Genomic DNA, 17,500 nt, shown 5'->3' on the forward strand with positions numbered 1-17,500 from the left:
ATCTTTCTGAAATAATAAAGAAAATATTTTAAAAACAATTCTAGAAAAGGAATTAGCCGCAATCCTAAAAGAGGTGAAACAAAAATTGTTTCACAAGAAACAGTGAGCTAAAATACTCACTGATAAATAAGATCACTAGTGATTAGTAGCAAAACGAATCAAATTAAAAGCTATTTTTAAAATCCTGGAATAAGCACAACAAGGTTTAAACTAAATCTGATCTAATTCAAATTTGAAAATTTCAAACATAGACAAATTATATGTTTTTAAAAACTACCGGAAATTTGTGAGCTACTGTAAGAAGAATCAACATCATTGGACTTCGGTATCAAAAGCTATGACCAAAAAATATTGGATCTTTTTTGTTTTTGGAACTAAACAGAAAAAATAGAATAAAAGCTAACTAACTACGTGGCAGTCCCTGATTGGGTGCGGGGTTGTGCGCTGCGTAGGCTAACCAGCGAATGGCCGAAGCTTATCGAGAATTCTTGAGCTAATAAGTTAAGTGAATAAAAACCGGCGGTCTTTGTTTAAAAACCGAAAGGGTAAGTACCTTCTAATCTACACCGTGGGATCTAGATCTAACGGTAAAACTACACAATACAAAAAAAAACAAGTAAAAGAAAAAAGAAAGGAAAGAGGGGTTACCTCTGGCTTTAGAGAAAGCACGGCGAGGGCACTCCAGCGATGGGGAGCTCCGGCGGGGGTGGGGTCGCCGGCGGGGGGGGGGGGGGGGGGGGGGGCGGTGGAGGGGGGGTGGCGACGAGGGGAGTGGCGGCGAGGTGGTGGGACCTGCAGGGGGGTGGCGACGAGGGGAGTTCCTGGCGACGAGTTTCTGGCAGGAGCTTCTCGTGGGGATGGGGAGGGGGTGCAGGGGGGCCGACGGGGTGGGGTGGCGACGGTGGGAAGGTGGCGGCGGGGTGGGGTGGGCTCGGCAGGGAGGGGAGGGAGTGCAGGGGCGCTGGGGTGGGGCTCCGGTGAGTCCTCTGGTGGCCGACTCCGGCGAGGTGCGGGGGGAGGAGGAGGTGGGGAGAGGCGGCGGCTTCAACGGGAATGGAACGAGGAGAACGTGGGGCTTCTTATAGGGGCGACGGGAGAGGCTAGCAGGGAAAGTACTTCGCAAATCCCGGAGGTGGGGATTTCTCTGTCCATGGTAGGGAAAGCTTTTGTGACGTGAGGGAGAGGCAGAGGAGGAAGAAGATCTTGTTGGGCCAGAGAAAAGGAAAGGTCTTAATGGGCCACATGGAGTTTCCAAATAAAAGTGATTCCTTTCCTATTTTTAAAACTAGGAAACTAAAACGATGAAAGGGAATTCAAATCAATTCGGAATAAAGAGTTTCTATATACTAAATTATGAAAAAATGAAATCTAAAAGATGGGCATTTTTCCACGGGAAAAATAAAAACTTCAGAAAAAATTATTTTCAACAAATTTCCTAAAAGATTTATTTTCTTTTGCAAATAATTTTCAAATGACCCTCTAAGTTTTAGGGTTCAAATAACTTTCAAAATTCCCGTATGTTTGAGGGTCATGTTCCTCCTCTCTTTTCTGTTTGACAGAATGTATTTCCCGGCATTTCTTGCACGAAGAAAACAAATAGAAATGCAAAAGAATTCAATGCAAATATCTCCGTTCGAATTCTTTATAGTTGAAGAATCATGTCATCTTCTCTCTTTGGTTTTAAAAGATTGAATTTGAATTCACTGGAGAAGGGGAAAGTCATTTTATTCCCTCGCATTCAAAAGTTTTGAAAAGATTCAAATTTCCACTCAAGTTTCAATCACACAAGCAAACAAACAAACAACTAATAATTATTTTAACATTCCAAAATTTGGGATGTTATAAATCTACCACACTTAAAATGAATCTCGTCCTCGAGATTCGGAAGGGCTAGAAAGAAAAGGTTAGGGTTTGGGGGTCTTCTAACAAATCCAATCTCCGGCAAGGTGTGATGCTACCACACTTAAAATGAGAGATACTGGTCCCTCAAAATGCTTTAACGATCCGCTGGGGTTTTGGCAACTGACATCGCACAGTCTTCATATTAAATCCTTTGGTGATGCTCTCCCGTTGATATAGGCTTCTTCCGTCACTGGGTCTTCTTAACTGACAGTCTCGTGGTCAATTCTAAATAACATATCGATGGTTCTCATGGTGGTCTACCATTTGTGGTTATCCTGCAGAGAAAGGGGTCTTGTCTTCATCCTCACCGTAAAATTTCCTACGCGTGACAACAAATGCCATGTACGTGGGGCTTTCATCATACCATTCTAAGGCTTAAACAAAAGCTTCAAAGAACGTCGTCTCTCTATATGGGTAAGTCTCTCAGATTTACCATTCCGAATAGCAAGATAAATGATAAGAGTAAGTCGTCATGGTGATCAATCCATTCCGCACCCAAATCATTTCTCTGTATAAGGTTTAGCGAATCTCGCATTCTAACACTTGGGCGTCCTCACTAGCGTTGCAGAATTTCTCTTGTCCACGAACGAAGTTTGGATAATCCATTGGTTCTGCAAGCTGAACGAAACATCTATCGTATCTTCACAACTCTGAGGTTTTCGTATGCTCCTAAGAAAACGTTTTCTGATCCATCATAGCTTCTTCCATAAATCATATTCATTTCATAATCAATCCTTATTACATCCTTAATTTGTTATCAAAAACTCCAATTCAAAAGTACTCTATTACAAATGCTGCCATCCACATTTTCGGTATGGTCAAGCATTTCTGCTAGCTTTATTCATCTGCCTCTCTTAGAGGTACTTTAGTTCCACTCGAACTCTCTGAGGTGCTCCTTGAAATCATCCATCTTTTGCTTCATCACGGTGGTCATGAGCTTCATCTCCGTCATCTCCGCACGCACTTCACTCAGGTATTCCTGGGTATGACGGAGTCTTGCTTCAAGTATTTCTCCAATCTGACGTATGGCCTCCATGGCAGCTTCACGAACAACATCAAAGAAGGTTGCTCGTGGTACACGTGAAATGAAAAAGTATTGCCCCATAGTCTGTAGCGACCCGACTCAAGACAAGTCAAGCCTCTGGTGTTTCTGCACCATCCCAAGATCATGCTGGTAAACACACAGTACATAATGTATATATTCAAGACTGCAATCACACAGCTTTATTAATCGAAAACTCATTAAGAGTACTTTATTACAATAAAGGATTACAATAAAGTGGCTGAAGGCCAACTCATGAGATTATCTAACGAAGACTAAGTGGAAGCATCAGGTAGACGAGTCCATCCGGCTCCAAGGGCATGTTGCTGAGCGTAGATCTTAGCCTCACTCCTGGTCGGAAAAGTACTCTGCAACATGATACGTTGCAGCCGTGTAGGTCAGCATATTGAATATGCCGGAAAGTCATCAAAGAGAGGGGGTAAAATAATAATCAACTATCTCTACATGCATATTTGGCCGGTGGAGCTAAGTTTTGCATAAAGTCAGTTTTATCCTACAACAAGAGGGGTTGAAAGCAAAATGTTACTACAATGTTTGTTGTTAACGAGATGGTTCCGCCAACCAGTTCTCGTACCCAAATAGTTGTTAACACCCACATCATTATTAAGTTGTGTCGAGAGTTCAGGGGAAATTCAATGCCTTCGGCTCAAGTTGTCCATGACCGTGGACACGCCTAATCGATTAGGTTGGGAACTCTGCAGAGTTTTGCACACGTTCCCCACAAGATTTGATGGCCTCCGGGTTTGTCCTCGCACTTCAGGGTGTTTGAAGACCGGATGATCAAAACATGGTCTTTCAACGGGTCCCTCTGAATCCCTGTCGGTGCCCATCCATTCCTACCGTTCGTCTACATCTGCTAGCACCGCCTGTCCAGAGTCGCCGCGTTGTCCAACCAAGCCAGAGCCCATAATGACTTGTGGCTGTGTAGGTAAGCCTTGAGTCTTGAAGTCTCTTCGAGCCTGGGTGAAGCTTTCCGCAGGATGACATGGCCTCTCCAGCATCCCGGGCATCCACTGGGTTCTCCAGGGAGCCGATCAACCGTCCTTCACCCAGAGTTGCATTGCGTCCGAGGTCTTGAAAATCTTGTCTTAGTCCGGTCTTGATTATTATATCAACCTCGCATCACTCGTGGTATACACTCAACCGATAACCCGTCTACTCAAGCATAGCAAATATAACATTGTCGTCCCGGGCCAAGTGTCGGGGTTGTGTGTTCCTACCACATGATACTACAACTTACACTAAAGTTTCCAAGTACCTAGGCAGCATGCTAGTTGGGCAAAGAAGGTGATCTACCATGCATCGAAAACATAGGTAAAATAACATGATCAAAATGACTTGCCTTGATGATAGTTGTCTTGCTCGAGCGCTTCTAAGTAACATGCTTCGCACTCCGGATGATCTACCGATACAAACACAAAGCACACCATAAGCACTTCAATCATGCCACAAGTAAAAATAACATCACATGCAATGATTTGCTATAGACTACGCAAAGGAATTCAACACGCGCCGGTATGGCAGAAACTTGTTTCTGTTGAAAACACCAGTAAAAATACTTTACAAATTCTGAAACTTCTACCACAGTAAGATTTTATCGCTAGAAAACAGTAGCAAAACGAATCAACTCAATATCATTTTTCAAACTCCTGGAATACGCAAAACAAGGTTTAAACTAATTCTGCTCTAACTTATATTTAAAAATTTCAAACATAGACAAATTATATGTTTTTAAACACTACAGGAAATTTTTGAGCTACTGGAAAAAGAATCAATGTCATAGGCCTTAGGGATAAAACGTTGTGGCTAAAACAAAATAGAAAGTTTCTGTTTTTGCAAACAGGCAGAAAATTATAAAACTACTAGTACTAAAAAGAGGGGTACACGTGGCCTGATGCTATTGGCTGCGGAGGCTGTTTGTTGGAACGCTTCGGGCAAACGGTCGAAGCTAAGTAAACTCGCTGGTTAAAATCATAAGTGACAAAAAAAACCCACTAGTTTTCTAAACTAAACCGAAAGGTTATCTAGTGATCTAATCTAGGCCTTACCTCTTAGATCCAACGGCTAAAAAAAGAAAAGCATGAAATAACAGAGAGGAGGAGAGGGTACCGTGGCTGGGCAGTATTCCGGCGAGGGCGTCGCCGGCGAGGGGGGGAGGGGGGCTCCGGGGCGGTGGGGAAGATGGGGAGGCGGCGGCGGGGGTCCTCCCCCTCGGGGGGAGGTGCTCGAGGGACAGAGGCGGCGACGGGGCTGCTCCCAGGGGCGGGGTAGACGGTGCAGTAGCTCCGGCGGCCGGCGAGCGGTCGTGCGGCGGCTAGGGGATGGGGCGGCGGCGGCTCGGGGTAGGAACGGGGTCGGCTCGGGTGGGGGGACGCTCCAGGGCGGTGCCGAAGGTGGCAGTAACTCCGGCGGGGGCGGGCGGTGGAGCGGCGGCTAGGGTCGGCGGCTCGGCGAGGTTGAGTGGGGAACGGGGTCGGCCGAGGTGGGGCCTCTCTTATATAAGCCAGGAGGGGGTGGTGCTATGGAAGGTGAGGGAGAAACGGGGAAGGAATCCCTGGTGGTGTGGCTCGGTTTCGGGTGGAGCAGAGAAGGAAGGAGAGGAAGAAGAAAGGCTGACGGGGAGAAGTCTCGGTCGGGTGGGACCCGCAGGCAGAGAGAGGGGGAGGCAAGGCAGGGGTCGGTTGGCCTCTATTAAAGGGATTCGATCCCAGGTGGAGATCTTCGGCCCAGCTATCTAGCGCCCAGGGCGGGGGGAAAAGAAAAAAAATATTACCTTTCCTATTATCTAACCTTTTCCAAAACAGAAATATAAAAGCTAATAAAGGAAAATAAATCAAAATATCTATATATGGTATTATATATCAAAAAAATCAGAAAAGGAATCTGTACCCGAATAACATTTTTTTAAAGCCAAAATAAAAACTTTAAAAAAAAATGTTTTTTTCAGAAATTCCCAATTTGCTTTATTTCTTTTTGCAATTATTTTTGCAAAAGAACTTTGGGTTTTCTTGGCTCCAACATTTCAAAAATTGCCCGCACTTTTGGAGTGTCATTTTCCTCCGCTCTCTCTCTTGCGTGCAAGAGAGTTTTCTCCGGGCATTTCTCGTGTGAGGGAAAAAATGGAAATGCAAAACAAAAAGACGAAAGAAATTCACGAGCTAAATTTATTTCAATCACTTATGCATAGATGCTTAGCTACAATGTAAACATTCCCAATTAGGAAAATTGGGATGTTACAAACCTACCCACCTTAAGATGAATCTCGCCCTCGAGATTCGGGTTGGCTAGAAAATAGGTGCGGGTGGTCTCGACGAAGTCCTCTTCTCGTTCCCAGGTGGCTTCTTCCTCGGTGTGGTGGCTCCACAACACCTTGGAGAACTTGATGATCTTGCTGCGGGTAACTCTGTTGGCAGTCTCGAGAATCCTGACGGGTTTCTCCTCATACGTCAGATCACTGTCAAGCTGTATGGCTTCTAGGGGCACTGTATCTCTCAACGGAACATCGGCCATCTCAGCGTGGCATTTCTTCAACTGGGAAACATGGAAGACATCATGAACTCCGGACAATCCTTCCGGCAGTTACAGTTTATATGCAACTTCTCCTCTACGTTCAAGAATTTTGTAGGGGCCAATGAAACGAGGTGCTAGTTTTCCTTTCACACCGAATCTCTTGATTCCTCGAAGTGGAGACACCCGAAGATATGCTCGGTCTCCCACTTCGTACGTTACTTCCTTGCGTTTGCTGTCAGCATAACTCTTCTGCCTGGACTGAGCTATCTTGAGTCGGTCACGGATAAGCTTGACCTTCTCTTCTGAATCTCGGATAAGGTCGGGACCAAAAAGTTGTCGGTCTCCAACTCCATCCCACATCAACGGTGTCCTGCACCTCCTTTCTTCAATCCTATCCACCAGAAACTTTCTTTTAGATCCAGATACATCTTGGTGTTACCGGGGTGTATCCAGTACGGGGAATCATGAGCCTCCTAAAGTATCAACTTCCTGAGTTCGGGATCATTGGGAACATAGATGCGATCCTCAAACCGTAAAGTTTCGTGTTCATCCTCACGAAAACCTTTAGCTTTCCCGTCTTCCATTTTCTGCTTAATCTCAACTATCTCCTTGTCTGATTTCTGTGCTTCACGGATCTTTTATGTCAAAGTAGACTGAATTTCTAGAGTGGCAACAAATCCTCTTGGGACTATCTCTAATTTGAGCTCTCGGAGATCATCGACTAACTCCTGGGGTAATCCTCCAGTGGTGAGCGTGTTCACATAACTCTTGCGGCTCAACGCATCTGCTACAACATTTGCCTTGCGTGGGTGATAATGCAATCTCATGTCATAGTCCTTGATCAACTCTAGCCATCGCCTCTGTCTGAGGTTCAACTCCTTCTGCGTGAAGATATATTTCAGGCTCTTGTGATCAGTGTAAACATCACAACTATTTCCAATCAGGAAATTTCTCCAGGTCTTGAGAGCGTGCACTACGGCTGCTAGTTCCAAGTCATGTGTGGCATAATTCAACTCATGAGGTGTGAGCTGTCTGGATGCATAGGCTACAACTTTGCCTTCTTGCATGAGCACTCCTCCGAGTCCTTGACGAGAAGCGTCACAGTAAACCTGGAAATCCTTCCAAATGTTCGGCAATATCAGCACTGGGGCTGTAACGAGACGTTTCTTCAGCTCTTGAAAACTGGTTTCACATTCCTCAGTCCAAATATACTTGGATTCCTTCTTCAACAACTCTGTCATGGGCTTGGCAATCTTTGAGAAATTCTCAATGAACCTGCGGTAATATCCGGCAAGTCCGAGGAAACTACGGATCTCCTTGACTGAAGTGGGTGGTATCCATTCGGTGACTGCTGCGACCTTGGCAGGGTCTACTGCTATTCCTTCTCCTGAGATGACGTGTCCGAGAAATCCGACTTCCTTCAACCAAAACTCACATTTGCTAAACTTCGCATATAGCTTATGCTCTCGAAGCTTCTCCAGAACTAGACGCAAATGTTCCTTGTGTTCCTCTTCGTTCTTGGAGAATATCAGTATGTCATCGATGAACACCACGACAAACTTGTCCAAGTATTCCATAAATACCTTGTTCATCAGATTCATAAAATATGCCGGAGCATTAGTCAGTCCAAATGACATGACCGTGTACTCATACAAGCTGTACCGAGTGGTAAAGGTTGTCTTGGGTATATCCTGTTCACGAATCTTCAAATGATGATACCCGGATCGAAGGTCGATCTTTTAGAATACGCGAGCTCCAACTAACTGATCAAACAGATCATTGATCATCGAAAGGGGTACTTGTTCTTGATGGTCACATCGTTCAATGCACGATAATCGACAACCATCCTCAAGGACTTGTCCTTCTTTTCAACCAAGAGCACTGGGGCTCCCCAAGGTGAAGAACTTGGGCGAATATACCCTTTGTCCAATAACTCCTTAATTTGGTTCTTGATTTCTATCAAGTCATTTGCGGGCATCCGGTAAGTTCTCTTGGATATCGGGGCTGTTCCGGGTAATAGCTCAATCAAGAACTCAATCTCTCTATCGGGTGGCATGCCCGGCAATTCTTCCGGAAATACATCTGGGTACTCCTGTACAATCGGTACTTCCTCCTGGACTACTCCCGTGAGAGAGTTTACTCGCTTACTCCGTGTCGGGCGCTGAGACACGTACTTAATCCGCTTCTCCTCAGGGGTGGTGAGCAAAATATACTTAAGGGCACAATCGATATTCCCTTCATACTTGGCCAACCAATCCATGCCTAGGATTACATCCAATCCCTGGGACTCTAATACGATGAGGTCGGTGGGAAAATTATGGTTCCCGATGTTGAGACTCAAAGCATGGCATCCTATCCCGGCTGTCATCATGCCTCTTGGGGAACTGACCTTAATAGGTTGGCTAAGGGTTGTAGTTGGCAAACTATACTTTTCCACAACTACCCTTGATATGAATGAATGCGTTGCACCAGAATCAAAAAGTACCAATACTGGATGTGAATTTAGCAAAAACTTACCAACCACAGTATCGGGGTGATCATAGACTTCTTCAACATAAATGTGGTTCACCTGAGCTCGAGGAAAAGGATTGGGCTTCTTTGCTGCAGAGTTGTCGTTGCTGTTGCCGTTTCCCTGCTTGTTTTGGGGACATTCAGTGGCATAGTGTCCCGTCTTCTGACACTTGAAGCATTTGATGTGAGTCAGATCCTTCTGAGCTGGGGCTGATTGCTGCTGAGTGCCAGTACCGCCATTCTTGAAGTTGTTGTTGTTGCGGTGATTCCCATTTCCTCCATGGTTGTAGCCTCCATGGTTGTGCACAGGGTGGTTATGCTGAACGTGTCCTCCAAACATACCGGATCCAGTCCCGGTATTCCCTGAATAGGGTGTGTAGCGAGGCTTCTGCTGAGTGTCGGAGTTGAACTTTCCAACTCCATACTTTCGCATGCAGTTCTCCATCTGCTGGTGTTTCCCCTCCAAGATGAGGGCCTTATCAACCAGCTCCTGGTAGTTGTTGAAGGTGGCTACAGTCAACTGAATGCTCAGCTCATCATTGAGTCCTTCCAAGAACTTTTCCTGTTTGGCCGCATCATCGGCCACATCTCCAGGTGCATAACGGGCGAGCATGCTGAATTCATCAACGTACTGGGCCACAGTGTGATTCCCCTGGCGTAAGTTGCGAAACTCACGCTTCTTCAGACTCATTGCACCAGCTAAGACATGCGCGGTGCAGAAGGCTTGCTTGAATTGCTCCCAAGTGACTCCAACAATGGGATAAGTGGTGGTGTAGTTCTCCCACCAAGCAGCTGCAGGGCCTTCAAGTTGATGCGCGGCAAAACGCACCTTCTCAGCTTCAGAACAACCAGCGGTGATGAGTTCACGCTCCATCTTGCGGAGCCATTCATCTGCCACAATGGGCTCAATGCTGCTGGAGAAAGTTGGAGGGTTCAACCTCAGAAAACGGGTGAGATTGTCAGCCTGGGGTGGATGATGGTTGTTGTTGTTGTTCTGGTTCTGAATGATCAGCTGCATCAGGGTGTTTTGTTGCTGGATCAACTGAGTGAGTTCCGGCGGAAAGTTGGACTCAGGGGCGCGTCTCAGAGGCATCTGATGTTTGTAGAGGGGTGAGATTAGCATAGAACAATGATCTAAGAGTAATTACACTACCCATATGAATGCAACACACAAGTATCACACCATACATTTTATTCATTCATCACAAAAGTTCACACAGGGATACAAAATTCGATAATCCTAAACATCGGCCTAAAACGTAAAACGATAAAGTAAACTTGGTGGTCTAGTCTAAGTGTCCTCCTCAGAAAAGCATGGTGTCGGGTCCTTCGGTGGAGCTTTCTTCATAGTCCTCTTCGTTGCTGATCACGGGGGCTACGTCTCCTTCGGGATGAAGGTTCTCGCCCATGTCCAATTCCTCCTCCAGGTATGCAACTCGAGTCTTGAGCTTCTCGATCCGCTCCATTAAGTCTTTCACCTCCAGTTCATGTTCATAGTGGGCTTCCCGGGCTGCATCTTCAAGTTCAAGCTCGCGGAGTGACAGTTGCTTGATCTTCCTGGCGTCCTTGATCGCGTGATACTCCAGAGTCCCGCTGTGCTTCTCCAAGGTCTGGGCATAAGACAAGAGAGCGTCCTTGGTTTTGCTTGAGATGATATCTCCGTCTTCGTTCCTCCGGGATACGGCAGATAGGTCTGGAGAAATTGGGCAACCTTTGTATTCATCCTTGATACGTCCGAGTGCACAATGGATCGCCATGTCCCTTCCGAGAATCCAGTTGGGTGCGATGAACTTGAAATCCATCGGCTCAGTGCGCGCCTGGAATGTCCTTCCGGGAATGTGCACCTCGATCCTGTAGCGTGAATCATCCAGGTAAGACGAAGTTGGCTTCCCTGTGATAGTCGGCAGAGCAATCCTCAAATCCTTGGTGATCTGCACCAGCTCCTTTCCGAACGGCATAGTGGTGTCGGGCTGGCAAAACTCCGTGAACTTAACAGGGATGAAGGTGGCCATCTAAACATTGGAAAATTGGAGAGAAGTCAGAAATGATCAGGAGAGGAAATAGAAGATTTATAGACATAAGAGAAAATAGTTTTCTTCCTAAGGTTTTTCCATTCCTAGAGGTTACGTCCTAAGGTCAGCGTGTGCTCTGAATACCATTTCTGTAGCGACCCGACTCAAGACGAGTCAAGCCTCTGGTGTTTCTGTGCCATCCCAAGATCATGCTGGTACAAAAAAGTACATAATGTATATATTCAAGAGTGCAATCACACAGCTTTATTAATCGAAAACTCATAAAGAGTACTTTATTACAATAAAGGATTACAATAAAGTGGCTGAAGGCCAACTCATGAGATTATCTAACGAAGACTAAGCGGAAGCATCAGGTAGACGAGTCCATCCGACTCCAAGGGCATGTCGCTGAGCGTAGATCGTAGCCTCACTCCTGGTCGGAAAAGTACTCTGCAACATGATACGTTGCAGCCGTGTAGGTCAGCATATTGAATATGCCAGCAAGTCATCAAAGAGAGGGGGTGAAATAATAATCAACTATATCTACATGCATATTTGGCCGGTGGAGCTAAGTTTTGCATAAAGCCAGTTTTATCCTACAACAAGAGGGGTTGAAAGCAAAATGTTACTACAATGTTTGTTGTTAACGAGATGGTTCCGCCAACCAGTTCTCGTACCCGAATAGTTGTTAACACCCACATCATTATTAAGTTGTGTCGAGAGTTCAGGGGAAATTCAATGCCTTCGGCTCAAGTAGTCCATGACCGTGGACACGGCTAATCGATTAGGTTGGGCACTCTGCAGAGTTTTGCACACGTTCCCCACAATATTTGATCGCCTCTGGGTTTGTCCTCGCACTTCAGGGTGTTTGAAGACCGGATGATCAAAACATGGTCTTTCAACGGGTTCCTCTGAATCCCTGTCGGTGCCCATCCATTCCTACCGTTCGTCTACATCTGCTAGCACCGCCTGTCCAGAGTCGCCGCGTTGTCCAACCAAGCCAGATCCCATAATGACTTGTGGCTGTGCAGGTAAGCCTTGAGTCTTGAAGTCTCCGTCCATCTATTCGAGCCTGGGTGAAGCTTTCCGCAGGATGACATGGCCTCCCCAGCATCCCGGGAATCCACTGGGTTCTCCAGGGAGCCAATCAACCGTCCTTCACCCAGAGTTGCATTGCGTCCGAAGTCTTGAAAATCTTGTCTTAGTCCGGTCTTGATTATTAAATCAACCTCGCATCACTCGTGGTATACACTCAACCGATAACCCGTCTACTCAAGCATAGCAAATATAACATTGTCGTCCCGGGCCAAGTGTCGGGGTTGTGTGTTCCTACCACATGATACTACAACTTACACTAAAGTTTCCAAGTACCTAGGCAGCATGCAAGTTGGGCAAAGAAGGTGATCTACCATGCATCGAAAACATAGGTAAAATAACATGATCAAAATGACTTGCCTTGATGATAGTTGTCTTGCTCGAGCGCTTCTAAGTAACACGCTTCGCACTCCGGATGATCTACCTATACAAACACAAAGCACACCATAAGCACTTCAATCATGCCACAAGTAAAAATAACATCACATGCAATGATTTGCTATAGACTACGCAAAGGAATTCAACACGCGCCGGTATGGCAGAAACTTGTTTCTGTTGAAAACACCAGTAAAAATACATTAGAAATTCTGAAACTTCTACCACAGTAAGATTTTATCACTAGAAAAAAGTAGCAAAAAGAATCAACTCAATATCATTTTTTAAACTCCTGGAATAGGAAAAACAAGGTTTAAACTAATTCGGCTCTAACTTATATTTAAAAATTTCACACATAGATAAATAATATGTTTTTAAAATCTACAGGACATTTTTGAGCTACTGGAAAAAGAATCAATGTCATAGGACTTAGGGATAAAACGTTGTGGCTAAAACAAAACTAAAAGTTTCTGTTTTTGCAAACAGGCAGAAAATTATAAAACTACTAGTACTAAAAAGAGGGGTACACGTGGCCTGATGCTATTGGCTGCGGAGGCTGTTCGTTGGAACCCTTCGGGCAAACGGCCGAAGCTAAGTAAACTCGCTGGTTAAAATCATAAGTGACAAAAAAACCCACTGGTTTTCTAAACAAAACCGAAAGGTTATCTAGTGATCTAATATAGGCCTTACCTCTTAGATCCAACGGCTAAAAAAAGAAAAGCATGAAATAACAGAGAGGAGGAGAGGGTACCGTGGCTGGGCAGTATTCCGGCGAGGGCGTCGCCGGCGAGGGGGGGAGGGGGTCTCCGGGGCGGTGGGGAAGATGGGGAGGCGGCGGCGGGGGTCCTCCTCCTCGGGGGGAGGTGCTCGGGGGAGAGAGGCGGCGACGGGGCTGCTCCCAGGGGCGGGGTAGATGGTGCAGTAGCTCCGGCGGCCGGAAGCGGTGGTGCGGCGGCTAGGGGATGGTGCGGCGGCGGCTCGGGGTAGGAACGGGGTCGGTTCGGGTGGGGGGACGCTCCAGGGCGGTGCCGAAGGTGGTAGTAACTCCGGCGGGGGCGGGCGGTGGAGCGGCGGCTAGGGTCGGCGGCTCGGCGAGGTTGAGTAGGGAACGGGGTCGGCCGAGGTGGGGCTCTCTTATATAGGCCAGGAGGGGGTGGTGCTATGGAAGGTGAGGGAGAAACGGGGAAGCAATCCCTGGTGGTGCGGCTCGGTTTCGGGTGGAGCAGAGAAGGAAGGAGAGGAAGAAGAAAGGCTGACGGGGAGAAGTCTCGGTCGGGTGGGACCCGCAGGCACAGAGAGGGGGAGGCAAGGCAGGGGTCGGTTGGCCTCTGTTAAAGGGATTCGATCCCAGGTGGAGATCTTCGGCCCAGCTATCTAGCGCCCAGGGCGGCGGCAAAACAAAAAAAAATTACCTTTCCTATTATCTAACCTTTTCCAAAACAGAAATATAAAAGCTAATAAAGGAAAATAAATCAAAATATCTATATATGGTATTATATATCAAAAAAATCAGAAAAAGAATCTCTACCCGAATAACATTTTTTTAAAGCCAAAATAAAAACATTTAAAAAAAATGTTTTTTTCAGAAATTCCCAATTTGCTTTATTTCTTTTTGCAATTATTTTTGGGAAAGAACTTTGGGTTTTCTTGGCTCCAACATTTCAAAAATTGCACGCACTTTTGGAGTGTCATTTTCGTCCGCTCTCTCTCTTGCGTGCAACAGAGTTTTCTCCGGGCATTTCTCGTGCGAGGGAAAAATGGAAATGCAAAACAAAAATACGAAAGAAATTCACGAGCTAAATTTATTTCAAACACTTATGCATAGATGCATCGCTACAATGTAAACATTCCCAATTTGGAAAATTGGGATGTTACATAGTCTTTGGACAAACTCCTTTCACATGGTGGAGGTGTACTTCCACGTACCAAAGTTCCACTCCATTCTCCATGAATGGGTAGCCTTTGTAGACTGCATCTCCTTCAAGATGAATGTGCTTCATCATGTCCTTCAGGATTTTCGGGTAATCATTATCACTGGTCAGGGTCATGATCGTTTCGGGGCCCTTGAGGAATGACTCGTAGAGAGTTGTCATCTGCAGGTGTCAGTAAATAGGTACTCAGAGGAATGTATATGTCTCCTTGGTAGTCATGGCACATTCCTACTGAGTGGATCTTGTGGGGTTGCCGATTACTACCACACTTAAAATAAATTATACTCATGCGTGCATAGACCATATTTTCTCTTATCCTCATAAATGTTCAGAGATCTTTGCTCGAAGAGAAACAACGCATACAGTTTCAACATAGACAATCATGAGACAATAATTTCCATTTATTCATGATGTTATTACAATCTCAGGGACTTCTGTTACAAAAAATTTCACTCCATGATCTTATGAAAAACAAGAGTGGTTCGGATTACACTTATTGCCATGGTCAAAGCTTAACTACTCCATTCTAGCTTTCTTCCTTTGTGGACAATCGCTGGCAAAATGTCCTGCTTCCTTGCAACAAAAGCAAATGAGTTCTGACAAGTCTCGAGGCGTCTTAGTGTTTGCCGTTGCTCCTTGGGTTCCCGGCTTCCTTCCTGAGCACATGTATTTGTGGTGGCCAAATTTCATACACTTGTAACATTTGACATGACTCAGGTCTTTGTCTGCAGAGATTTGGTTCTTCCGAGGGTACTTTTTTTTTCTTTCCGGACTCCTTTATTTTGGCCAGTTCTTCTATTTCAAGTGGATTAAACTCCACTTTTTCCGTCGGGAAGTTTCCCAGATACTCTTGGCTTCCCTTCGTGCAATCCTGTGAATAATGTCCTTCTTCTCCACATGAGTAGCATGCATTGGAGAAAAATCTGGTCAGACCTTGTCCATCAGAGTCTTCAATATTTTTGTTCATCACCGGCTCTTCTAAAATCTTCTTCTTCAGGGTTTCCTTCACTGCATCTTTCAGCTGCTTGACAACTTGTTGCACCTTGGGGTAAATGTGACACTGAGCTGGGTAGTGGGTGGTTTATTCACAAAGGAAACAAGTCACCTGACTACTTGGGCACTTCTCAACTGGGTGATTTTCTTCACAATGAGTGCATCCATCCTTGTGTTCTTCCTGGGTGTGTCCTATTTCTCCACAGATCTTGCATGCACAAGTCTTCTCCTTCGGATTGTCATAGCACTTCTGAATAAGTCGGGATCTTAACAGAGTGTTCTTGAATTCGTCCCAAGTTTCTGCTCCACTAAATCCTTGTATGGCATGGTGCATTTTCCACCAGATCGCAGCACTTTGTGTAAAGTACTGAAGAGCGTGTTCCACTTCATACTTCCTTGAGATCAAGTTGCTCCCGAAGTGGTTCTCCATGTTTTGAATCCATATATCAGGTTCCAGCTGGGTCATTGGTCCAGAGACTACAAGTCCAGTATAATACTCCATCTGGTAGGGTTGAGGTTTTGGGGATGAGACGGGTAAGAGAGGGAGGGAGATACACACAATACAAACAATATTTTTGAGAATAGGTTTTATTTGTGGCCGTCGAAAAACACACACCAATGACGGCTCACAAATCATCGTATCTAACGTGAGTATATAAAAGGGGTTTGGACTACTAATGGCCATATAATTATTTGAACACTTCAGGGTCTTCGAATTCTTCGGGTCTTGAGAGTCTTCAATTGGTGCAGCTTCAATTCTTCAATGCATGATGAAATCCTCTTTACTTTGAAGTGGGACTCAGTTGATCCTTCATGTGGTCAAAGGGGTAAGGTTATTGTCTAACTATTTGAGGTGAGAGGGAACATTTGATGAAATCAGAAGAGATGAGAAATGAAGGATGTTCTTGAAAAAATAGAAATTTTTGAGAGATCCTTTCCTAAGAAATTTCCAGTTTCTAGGGGTCACGTCCTACAGTCAACATGTGGTCTGATATCATTTCTGTAGCGACCCGACTCAAGACGAGTCAAGCCTCTGTGTTTCTGTGCCATCCCTGGATCAGTATGCTGGCACACACAGTACATCAATGTATATATCAAAGTGCGATCACATGTAGAAAGCATAAAACTGATATATACCTGAAATAACTCAGCGGAAGCGGTCAAGGGAGTGGAGTCCCAATAAACACCAACGGCAAGTTGAGTGTAGACCGTAACCCTGAATCGTACTCTTACTCGTCGGAGAAAAAAATATCTACAACATAAGACGTTGCAGCCGTGTAGGTCAGCATATTGAATATGCCGACAAGTCACATAAGAGAGGGGTAAAATGTCATCTATACTATATGCATATATGGCAGGTGGGGCTGTAGTTTTAGCGTAAAGCAATTTTTTCTCCTACAACAAGAGAGGGCTAGAAACAAGATGTTACTACATTGTTGGTTGTTAACGAGATGGTTCCGCCAACCAGTTCTCGTACCCGAGTTGTCAATAATTACCCTCATCAAATATATTTAATGGTGTTGAGAAATCCAGATAACTTCAGTTCCTTTGGCTCAAGTCGTCCATGACCGTGGACACGGCTAATCGATTAGGTTTGAGTACTCTACAGAGTTTTGCACACGTTCCTCACAAGATTTTATCGCCTCCGTGTATGTCCTCGCACTTCAGGGTGTTTGATGACCGGATGATCAAAACATGGTCTTTCAACGGGTCCCTTTAAATCCCTGCCGGTGCCCATCCATTCCTATCGTTCTTCTACATCTGCTAGCACCGCCTGTCCAGAGTCGCCGTGTTGTCTAACCAAGCCAGAGCCCATAATGACTTGTGGCTGTGCAGGTAAGCCTTGGGTCTTGAAAATATCCGTCCGTCTCTTTGAGCCTCGGTGAAGCTTTCCGCAGGATGTCATGGCCGTCCCCAGCATCCCGGGTCATCCACTGGGTTCTCCAGGGAGCTGATCAACCGTCCTTCACCCAGTGTTGCATTTCGTCCGAGGTATTGAAAATCTTGTCTTAACCGGTCTTGATTATTTAATCCACCTCGCATCACTCGTGTTATGCACTCAACCGAAATCCCGTCTACTCAAGCATAGCAATATGAAATTTGTCGTC

This window comes from Hordeum vulgare, chromosome 1H (genome assembly GCF_904849725.1).
Source record: "Hordeum vulgare subsp. vulgare chromosome 1H, MorexV3_pseudomolecules_assembly, whole genome shotgun sequence".
In the NCBI taxonomy this organism is placed as follows: Eukaryota; Viridiplantae; Streptophyta; class Magnoliopsida; order Poales; family Poaceae; genus Hordeum; species Hordeum vulgare.